Source organism: Salmo salar, chromosome ssa09, assembly GCF_905237065.1.
Source record: "Salmo salar chromosome ssa09, Ssal_v3.1, whole genome shotgun sequence".
Lineage (NCBI taxonomy): Eukaryota > Metazoa > Chordata > Actinopteri > Salmoniformes > Salmonidae > Salmo > Salmo salar.
In genome coordinates this window covers 114,341,779-114,353,128 of record NC_059450.1, presented here as the reverse complement: position 1 = coordinate 114,353,128, position 11,350 = coordinate 114,341,779, and the positions used below count along the sequence as shown (strand labels likewise).

Genomic DNA, 11,350 nt, shown 5'->3' with positions numbered 1-11,350 from the left:
TGTTAGATGGTTGGTTCCTCACCCTGAAAGCGACCTGGCCTAGGAGAAACTAATCCATGTTTCAGTTTTCTTTAAATAGCCACTGCAAATGTCAGCCAACTTTGGCCTCCGAAGCGGAAAATCCACAGAAGTGGTCAGGGCTACCACAGCAGGTTCATCCCATCTGTCCATCAGACAATGGAAATGCTTGTTCATATTGGCAGTTTGAAGTGACTCAAATCATATATAGCTCAGGACCTCAGACTGGTGCAGAGGTTAACCTTTCAACATTGCTTACATCTGCTATGACGGGCTCATTGTCCACCCTCCCTCCCAGAAGCCTGGAAGGGATGAGAGCCAAGCCTATGGGTTCATAGCTTCAACCCCGCAGCACACACTCACACACACCAATTGATTAATGGACTGCTGAATGTATATATATTTTTCTCTTGCTTTGTTTGCTCTTCTCAGTATTATGTCTCTCTGATAAACTACCCAGGAAAGGGCTGAAAATAGCCCATATTAATATATGTAGCCTTAGAAATAAGGTTCATGAAATCAATAACTTGCTAATATCAGATAACATGAATATATTAGCCATTTCTGAGACTCACTTAGATAATTAATTTCATCATACAGCAGTAGCAATACAGGAATATAACATCTATAGAAGAGACATAAATGCTTATGGTAAAGCTGTTGCTGTACATATTCAGAGCCATATACCTGTAATGCTTAGAGAAGATCTAATGTCAAGTGTTATTGAAGAGTTGTGGTTGCAGGTTCACTTGGTACATCTAAAGCCTTTTCTTTTGGGGTGTTGCTATAGGCCACCAAGTGCTAACAGTCAGTATCTAAATAATATGTGTGAAATGCTTGATAGTGTATGTGATGTAAACAGAGAGGTCTATAGTCGTGGCCAAATGTTTTGACAATGACACAAATATTAATATTCACAAAGTCTGCTGCCTCAGTTTGTATGATGGCAATTTGCATATACTCCAGAATATTATGAAAAGTGATCAAATTAATTGTAATTAATTGCAAAGTCCCTCTTTGCCATGCAAATGAACTGAATCACAAAAAAAAAACATTTCCACTGCATTTCAGCCCTGCCACAAAAGGACCAGATGACATCATGTCAGTGATTCTCTCGTTAACACAGGTGTGAGTGTTGACGAGGACAAGGCTGGAGATCACTCTGTCATGTTGATTGAGTTCAAATAACAGACTGGAAGCTTCAAAAGGAGGGTGGTGCTTGGAATCATTGTTCTTCCCCTGTCAATCATGATTACCTGCAAGGAAACACGTGCTGTCATCATTGCTTTGCACAAAAAGGGCTTCATAGGCAAGGATATTGCTGCCGGTAAGATTGCACCTAAATCAACCATTTATCGGATCATCAAGAACTTCAAGGAGAGCGGTTCAATTGTTGTGAAGAAGGCTTCAGGGCGCCCAAGAAAGTCCAGCAAGCGCCAGGACCGTCTCCTAAAGTTGATTCAGCTGCGGGATCGGAGGACCACCAGTACAGAGCTTGCTCAGGAATGGCAGCAGGCAGGTGTGAGTGCATCTGCACGCAGTGAGGCGAAGACTTTTGGAGGATGGCCTGGTGTCAAGAAGGGCAGCAAAGAAGCCACTTCTCTCCAGGAAACACATCAGGGACAGACTGATATTCTGCAAAAGGTACCGGGATTGGACTGCTGAGGACTGGGGTAAAGTCATTTTCTCTGATGAATCCCCTTTCCGATTGTTTGGGGCATCCGGAAAAAAGCTTGTCCGGAGAAGACGGGGTAAGCGCTACCATCAGTCCTGTGTCATGCCAACAGTAAAGCATCCTGAGATCATTCAAGTGTGGGGTTGCTTCTCAGCTAAAGGTGTGGGCTCACTCACAATTTTGCATAAGAACACAGCCATGAATAAAGAATGGTACCAACACATCCTCCGAGAGCAACTTCTCCCAACCATCCAGGAACAGTTTGGTGACGAACAATGCCTTTTCCAGCATGATGAAGCACCTTGCCATAAGGCAAAAGTGATAACTAAGTGGCTCGGGGAACAAAACATCGATATTTTGGGTCCATGGCCAGGAAACTCTCCAGACCTTAATCCCATTGAGAACTTGTGGTAAATCCTCAAGAGGCGGGTGGACAAACAAAAACCCACAAATTATGACAAACTCCAAGCATTGATTATGCAAGAATTGGCTGCCATCAGTCAGGATGTGGCCCAGAAGTTAATTGACAGCATGCCAGGGCAGATTGCAGAGTTCTTGAAAAAGAAGGGTCAACACTCCAAATATTGACTCTTTGCATCAACTTCATGTAATTGTCAATAAAAGCCTTTGACACTTATAAAATGCTTGTAATTATACTTCAGTATTCCATAGTAACATCTGACAAAAATATCTAAAGACACTGAAGCAGCAAACTTTGAAAATGTATATTTGTGTCATTCTCAAAACATTTGGCCACGACTGTACTTTCTTGGGGACCTGAATATTGACTGGTTTTCATTAAGCTGTCCAATCAAGAGGAAGCTTCTTACTGTAACCAGTGCCTGTAATCTAGTTTAGGTTATTAATCAACCTAAGAGAGAATACAGTAGACGGCACACGTCAAACGTGTGATTTATGACCCTATGTCATGGGTGACGTGTGTATGCCCATATATGGGCATCCTGTCAGGACATCCTGGCGGGAAGTTATCACGTCTCTAGGGAGTGCCCATATATGGGAGTTAACCCTGGAGTTGGAAGAGGTGTGCGGGCGCGATGATTTGAAAGCCATTAGAATCTCTTCAATGGCGTATAGCCCCGACTCCAAAGTGACAATTTTAGCATGCTACAAAATCTGTTAGTTCATATGTATTTTCCAAAGCCTGCAAGGATGTGAACTATTTTATGACTGTCTTTAGCTTTAAGTGGTGTGATTACCATATATTCCTAACCATGATGAAAAAGCTAGACAATCTTTTCCAAAATCGTGAACAATTACGTCGCGGGGCGCTTGTATCCTTAAGACATACCCAGGGTCTACATGCAAGACGTTTGATCTATCCAAGGAATGAAAACTTACGGAACGTGGAATGGGTGGGATATCTAGCGAGCAAGAGAGCCTGTCTTGACGACGGTGAATTGGAAATGGATGGATGTCATGGCTAACCCTATAGCTGGCCCCTTTATCTGTAAGAAAGGAATAGTAAAATTGTTTGTATTAATTATAGCATGTTTTAAAAGGTCTGTACTAAATATTTTGAATTAAATAAAAGGTTTTTAAAATTGTATCTCACCTTCGCCTGGAATATCACGCTCCCTCTCTCCCTGGATGTCTGAGGCAAAGGCTTTCAGGAAAGACGTGTGTGTGTGTGTGTGTGTGTGTGTTTCAAAAACAATGGGTTTTTCGAGGTTCTGTGAAACCAGGTAGGCACTTTCGTGACATTAACACACAAGCCTTTCAAATTCAAATTTATTTCCCCCCCAGAGGATGTGGGGGCTCAAAAGTCAAAACCCACAGCCCCAATATAAACATTCTAGACACCCCCTAAGTTTAAAAACAATGTTATTTCTAATCAACACCGGTACTAACTGTTCATTATGCATACTGGGTGTCCCCAAAAACAGCAGGTGTTATATCCTCTGGGGGTGTAGGAAGCAAAAGGCATTGCCGCCATCCCTGCATATAAAAGGTCTAGACAGGGGGGCTAAGGTTGAAAAACAATGTTTATTCTCTAAACAACCCCTTTACTATCGGTTCATTTTTGCATAGAGGATGTCACCCGAAAAACACTAAACTTCACCCACGCTCTGTAAATTCATTCCATACTATGTCTCGGTCACGACAGAGGTCCTGCTGAAAACTCTTTCCCTGCGTTTCTGCAAGCTTATACAAATGGAGAATTTTGAAGGTGATGATATTAATATGATCGATTTTAGGGTGCGTTAGGTATTTTCTGGGAATTGTTTGGATATTACGTAATTAATGCATTGTTGGGAACTATATCTATCTAATATTAAACCTGTAACGTTCTTGAAAATGATCGGACAAAGGCGCAGCATGTGGGGATGATGGTGGGGGGGGTGATTAGTGGCGGCTCCAGTGCAGGTCGTAGCCCCCGCCCAGACCCCAGATCCGGCCATTGCGCCGGGCTGAACGCCGTGCCTGGACTGGGCATCGGCACAAAGGAGGACTCCGGCCATGGAGCTGGGTTGGACACTGTGCCTGGACATCGGCGCAGAAGAAGGCTCCGGCCTTGGAGCTGGACTGGATGCCTTACCTGGAAGCTCTGGACCGTTGACTGTCGCCGGAGGTTCCGGACCGTTGACCGTCGCCGGAGGTTCTGGACCGTCGCCGGAGGTTTCGGACCGTCGCCAGAAGCTCCGGACCGGGAACCGTCGCTGGAAGCTCTGGACTGTGAATGCGCACTGGAGGCCTAGTGCGTGGAACTGGCACAGGTGGCACCGGACTGGACTGGGGACACGCTCTTCAGGGCGAGTGCGAGGAGCAGGCACAGGACGTACCGGACTGGGGACACGCTCTTCAGGGCGAGTGCGAGGAGCAGGCACAGGATGTACCGGACTGGGGACACGCTCTTCAGGGCGAGTGCGAGGAGCAGGCACAAGACTTACCGGACTGGGGACACGCTCTTCAGGGCGAGTGCGAGGAGCAGGCACAGGACATACCGGACTGGGGACACGCTCTTCAGGGCGAGTGCGAGGAGCAGGCACAGGACATACCGGACTGGGGACACGCTCTTCAGGGCGAGTGCGAGGAGCAGGCACAGGACATACCGGACTGGGGACACGCTCTTCAGGGCGAGTGCGAGGAGCAGGCACAGGACATACCGGACTGGGGACACGCTCTTCAGGGCGAGTGCGAGGAGCATCTCATCTCTGTCTCTCCCAACCTCTCCATTGCCTCCCTGACAGTCTCTGGCTCTTCCTGCGGCTCCATGTGCCCCCCAAAAAAACTCTTGGGGTTTCTGTGGCCGTGGTCTGACGACACGGTCCTCTAGAGTTTGCCATTCGGGCTCTGGCACTCTCCTCGGCTCGATCGGCCACCCCTTGTGCCCCCCCCCCCAAAAAAAACTTGGGGTTGTCCTTGGGCTTTCTGTGGCCGCGAACCCTGGCGTCGTCGCTGTCCTCCGTTATTACCTTCCATCTGCCGCCAAGGAAGGGTTTCGCATCCACCCATCACTTCTTACCACGTCCAAAACTCCTTTACCTGGTGAACACGCTGCTTGGTCCTGGTTTGTTGGGATATTCTCTCACCTTCTTGAAAATGATCAGACCAAGGCGCAGCGTGAGTATAGTTCCACATATTTATTTAAGTGAAACTAACAAAACAAAATAACAAAACTTACAAAGACCGTGAGGACGTAGTGCCCAAACACACAAACAATCAATATCCCACCAAACACAGGTAGGGAAATAACTACCTAAATATGATCCCCAATCAGAGGCAACGATAAACAGCTGCCTCTAATTGGGAACCATATTAGCACCAACATAGAAATAGACATACTAGATCACCCCTTAGTCACGCCCTGACCTACTACACCATAGAAAACCAAGGGCTCTCTATGGTCAGGGTGTGACAAAACCGGTGTTATATGTTTTTACAGATATTCTAAAATGGGTGGACAACGATTTTTCAGGTATGTATTTATGTCAATTGCATGTATTTTTATAAGTTAAAATGTATATATTTCGTATAAATATATGTTAATATTATCTAACGTCTATAGGTTATCCGTCATTTACCCAGTTGCTACCGGGAATAATTGATATGGATCAGCCATCATTAGATGGAGGTTCTCAGAAGCAGACAGTGCCCGGTCCTTTACATAGCCCGTCACCGTCACGCTATTTTTGACGTAAGTCCAAAAATAAAATCCATAATAATATTTATACATTAAAAACAAAAAGTGTGTACCCTATTTTAAAAGATAATTTTGTGTTTACAGCGGACAGCCCCCCAGCAAGGATATGTGATGCATAATGGACTCTGAACGACTTCGGAGGAGCCGATGAAACAGACAGTATTCTACCGTTTTGTACGAATGTTTTTCCAAACACTCCAAGAACTGAGGCTATAACCAGCAGATCCACACCCCCAGGAACCTCAAGCCAATCGCTCCATAATCTGGCATTTACGACGCTTCATAGTCCTTCACGACTCCGCACAGCTGTGGCCAAAGTGCATTGCGCAGAATCACCCCAGCCCGAGAAGGGAGGATACAGGGCTGAAAACGTACGGATTCAAGAACCGGCGCTCTATAGATACGGTATGACCCCATTATACATTTGTTATTAGTTATACATTTTTTTATTAGTTATAATTTTTTTTATAGAATATGTTAAAACAATGTCAAATAATGTTTTTTTTCAGACTCCAACGATACACGCCTGGCAGAATCTGCAAAGCCAGGTGAAAAAAGTCTAGAGCCCTTGGTATCCACGATTCGTCAGAACAGCCTGCGTCAAAAAAGCAGAGGTACCGTAATTTCCGGACTATAAGCCGCAACTTTTTTCCCACACTTTGAACCTCGTGGCTTAAACAATGACGCGGCTAATATATGGGTTTTTCCCGCTTTCACATTTTTTTTCCCCAAAAAAACACATTCTGTGACGTGCTCAGTTTTTTGGCGGCATGAAGCTTTCATTAGACCAATGAAATTGCCGAACGGGTTAAGGTCAAACTACTTTTTTGTTTACTGTTTAGATTAAATCGAGCGCGCTCAAACTTCTCATCATTCTGATTACGGTAGTCATTTTGTCACCCTGATTCCTGGGGGCACAACAAAGTATTTGCAGCCACTCGACAACAGTGTAAATCGTGCATTTAAGGTGGCGCTCCGTGTTCAGCGGGAGGCTTGGATGACAAGTGGGGAGAAATCCTTAACTAAAACGGCCCGCATGCGAAGAGCAACTTATGGTCAAGTCTGCCAGTGGGTCCTGACAGCGTGGAGCATTGTCAAAAAATCCACTATCATCAACGGGTATCGAAAGGCTGGACTGCTGCATGTTGAAGAGGGCTCAGCAGGGGATTTGCCTCCAGATGAAAGTGACGAGGGCGACAATGAAAACGATCCAATATCGGACGAAGCAATTCTGAGGCTATTCAACTCCGACACCGAAGGAGATGGTTTCAGTGCCCAGGAGGAGGAAGATAGTGACCAATGACTTTCTTGGTAGGCTACTGTTTACTGCTATTTTTGTATTTTTTGTTACAAGCTGTGTTTCGATAAAGCCTATTTATTTTTGTTACAAGCCGTGTTTCGTTTAAGCCTATTTATTTTTGTTACAAGCCGTGTTTCGTTAAAGCCTATTTATTTTTTGTTACAAGCCGTGTTTCGTTAAAGCCTATTTATTTTTGTTACAAGCCGTGTTTCGTTAAAGCCTGTGTAAAGTTAATTTGTTTCAATGTACCGGTAGGCACCTGCGGCTTATAGACGTGCGGCTTATTTATGTTCAAAATAATATATATTTTTTAATTCAGTGGGTGCGGCTTATATTCAGGTGCGCTTAATAGTCCGGAAATTACGGTAATTTAACTATATATATTGTTAATATATAGTATTATTTTTTAAATGTATTTGAGATTTTGATCGAATATATATTTTTTTTAATACCCTATTTTGAATGTATATTTTTCTTTCAGACTCCTCCCCGGTGTCAAGGCTGGCTCAAGAAAGCAGGAGAGGTAGAGTCAGGCGCAGGAGACAGTGAATTCTTGAACACACTTTAATTCAAGAAAACTGTTATGGTCGTCAGAAAATAGGGACGCAGCCCTTAAATACTTCTGCGGTGGTAAAACACAAAAAACCAACCACAGGCAGAGGGGAAAAAAAACACACGTTCCTCAAGCACACAAACCTGACAAGGAACATAATCACGCACAAACACAGACATACTACGCTAAACTAAATAACCCCCCCTACTAATAACTAACCCAAAACAGGTGCGTGCCTACCTAGACCTAACCAACAGAAAGTGAAACAAAAAGGATCGATGGCAGCTAGTAGGACGGCGACGACGACCGCCGAGCCCCGCCCGGTCGAGGGGGGAGTGCCACCATCCGTCGGTGTCGTGACACCCGGCATATACTGGCACAGAAGGCCTAACACATTGAGAGCACGTGGAGGATTTCGTCGCCCAGAACATCCACAGTAAAACACTGAAACCGGATGATTTCAACACTTTAAATGACAATTCTGAGCTCGACGATTTGCTGTTGTATGAGGCGGCCCGCCATCTTGATACAGACAGTTCTGACATAGAAACAATAATGCAAAGGTATATATTTCATACAATTACCCTGTTAAAACTGTTGTTACAATATCACTTCTCATTGTGTACATTTCCAGGTTTCACAAACATAAAACAACTATCTAATTAATGTTTATCGGACTAACACACTGTTGAGTTTCCTATTTACTAAAGAACAATCACTAAGACAAAACACAAAAGTTGTAATATAATCTGTATACATGTCATTCTATACTGAAAATAGGGACATTCTGAAAGATGTTGATGTGATAACACATTTTTTTTATTCATCTCTCAGTTTAGGATAATGCTGTTTATTTTATACTTTACTTAAATTGTATTATTTATCTTGTCTCATACCATGCTAATACACTACTAAGCAATGCAAACAGATATGGAATTAACCCCGTAACAGGTGTGTGTCTTTTATGGATCAAGAATTGATCAAGAATAACAATAGCCTTGATCAGATCCTCTTCCCTATTACGGCATCATATAATGCACAGTCATATGCAAATCCATAAAACTCCATCAATAAAACATTGAAAACCTTAACAGGACTACTTGCATATGCATATCCTAGCTTCTGGGCCTGAGTAGCAGATAGTTTACTTTGGGCACCTCAGTCATCCAAACTTTGGAATACTGCCCCCTATTCCTAACAAGTTAAAGGTTTTGTAAGTTGTAACAGGTCTCATTCCGCAGTCTAGAGATCGGATAAAAAAGGGCTTCCATCTAAGGAATGCCCCACTTACTAAAAGCAAACTCTTGTCATAGACCATCTTGCCCTTTGGATACTGACTTATGTTACAAGCCCCGTGTGTCTTAAAGCTTAAGATATAATGTCTGCTGTAGACGGTTTTGACCCCAGGTTGCAACTACCATTTTCGGCCTTAATCACAGGCCCATCCAATAGCGGTAAAACTTGTTTTGTAAAAAGTATTTTAGAGAATTCTGAACATGTATTATCTCAGAAACCTGACAATATTGTGTGGTGTTATTCGTGTTATCAACCTTTGTATGATGAGCTGTTGAAGAAAATAAAAATCAAGTTTGTTGAAGGAATACCCGAATCCCTGTCTGATGATGAACTTTTACCTCATAAAAACAATCTGCTGGTTTTGGACGATATGCTATTTGCAGGTAGCGAACATCCTGAAATTGCACGAGCTTTTACCCAATATACTCATCATAGAAACCTGTCCGTACTTTACTTGGTGCAGAATGTGTTTCACCAAGGTAAAAATAGCCGTACCATTAGTTTGAACGCCAATTACATGGTTTTGTTCGAAAACCCTAGAGACAAACTACAAATTAACACTCAGCAGATGTACCCAGGATGGAAATTGTACTTTATGGAGAGCTATGAGGACGCTACCAAAGCGCCATTTTCTTATTTAATCGTGGATTTAAAATCAAATACTCCAGAACACCTGATGCTCCGAACCGGCTTGTTCCCGTGGGAGTGGCCGGCGGCGTACATTCCTAAAAAGTAACAGCTATGTCTCTGCGTTTAAAAAGAAACCTGCCCCTCTTGAGAAGCCTAGTTGGGGCTACCGCTAAAGAACGGAAGGCCATCTTGGGTCACTGTTCTTCAGATCTCATATTATCCCTATGTGAGATTGCTTTGAATCTTCTCAAAGGCTGCATTCCACTCACCCTAACCCAATTAAAAAAATTAAAGAGACAAAAGACCGCGATCAAACTCTTTGCCAATAAAAGGGCCAGTCTTCAAAAGAAAAGACATAGCATACAACAGTCTGGGGGTTTTCTACCTTCTCTTCCTGCAGACTGATTCCCTGTATAGCTGTTTAATTGTGCGTGCATCTTAACAACCATAGTCAATGTCAGTTCTCACTGGACATAATTCTCAGTAATCTGAACCAGGAGTGGTGAACCAAATGTGTGTGTGAATGTGGACATATTCTTACAATAAACTCCCCTTAACCTGGACATCCACTTTATCTTTGTTCGGACCGGACATTCTGTAGTGCTTCTTTCACATGCATTGCTTGCTGTTTGGGGTTTTAGGCTGGGTTTCTGTACAGCACTTTGAGATATCAGCTGATATACGAAGGGCTTTATAAATAAATTTGATTTGATTTTGATTTGGTTGCTACCGGCCTTAAGCCAGCACTTAGAGTTAATTTATTATATTCATGGTCCTTTGATTCTCCACAACCCTACCCCTATTTTTCAATATATAAATACTATTTAGCAGATGCTTTATCCAAAGCAACTTATAGTCATGTGTAAGTGAATTTTTCCTTGTGGGAGCCCCCAGCAGGAATTGAACCATACAACCATACTGAAGCATCGCCATGACATTCTAATGGGAATTAATGTGATATTAGTGAATATATTATAGCCTTCATTACATTGTAGACAAGTTACCTACCAGGCAGCAGTACCAGAAGGAATATGGATATGAGAGCAACCAAATGTCTACAAAGCCCTCTCACATTTCCATGATCAGATTTTGCGCCAGTGTTTACAACTTTTGTGATTCCACCTCTGAGGCCTGCATCATCTTTTTCTTCAGGATCAGCTCGAAATGTAGGCTATCCCTATGCTTCTACTCTCTGGTATTTTTAACCTCTATTTGACCTGTAGACATTCAAACAGAGTGGGTGCACAGGAAATGACACGGGGAAATCACTATGATTGATAAGATTGTGCGGTATATTGTAGCCCTTTTATGAACTCCCAAACGTAATATTTAGTTTGTGCAATATCTGAATGGGACTGAATTGTGTGTCCCAACAAGGTTAGCTGAACAAGACTGTGTATGTGTGTGTGTGTTTTCCTACCTTATCAGGAACCCAATGTCCTGACAGTCAGGACTTTTTTCATGTCCTGAATTTGTTTGAATGTTTTTTTAAGCTTAAGGGTTGGGTTTTGGGGGTTAAGATTAGAGTTAGGGAAAATAGGATTTTTAATGGTCAAACATTTTTACCCCGAAAAAAGAAAACAAAGCTATGTGTGTGTGTGTGCAAGTATACATGTACAAGTATTAGCACATGCTATTTAATTACCAGAAAATCTACCAAGTTTAAATACCGAGAAAGATTCATATTTATCTGAGAGTCCCAAGAAATACCGCAAA

At 43.0% G+C, this 11,350-nt stretch overlaps 1 long non-coding RNA gene across 1 annotated transcript; it reads left to right on the top strand.

The window, feature by feature from the left end:
* Window positions 1-5,513: 5,513 nt before the first annotated feature.
* Window positions 5,514-9,303, top strand: LOC123744714 (uncharacterized). The gene is made up of 4 exons (XR_006771120.1): window positions 5,514-5,849; window positions 5,940-6,260; window positions 6,365-6,403; window positions 7,637-9,303. It is a non-coding gene; the product is annotated as an uncharacterized lncRNA (long non-coding RNA).
* Window positions 9,304-11,350: the final 2,047 nt, after the last annotated feature.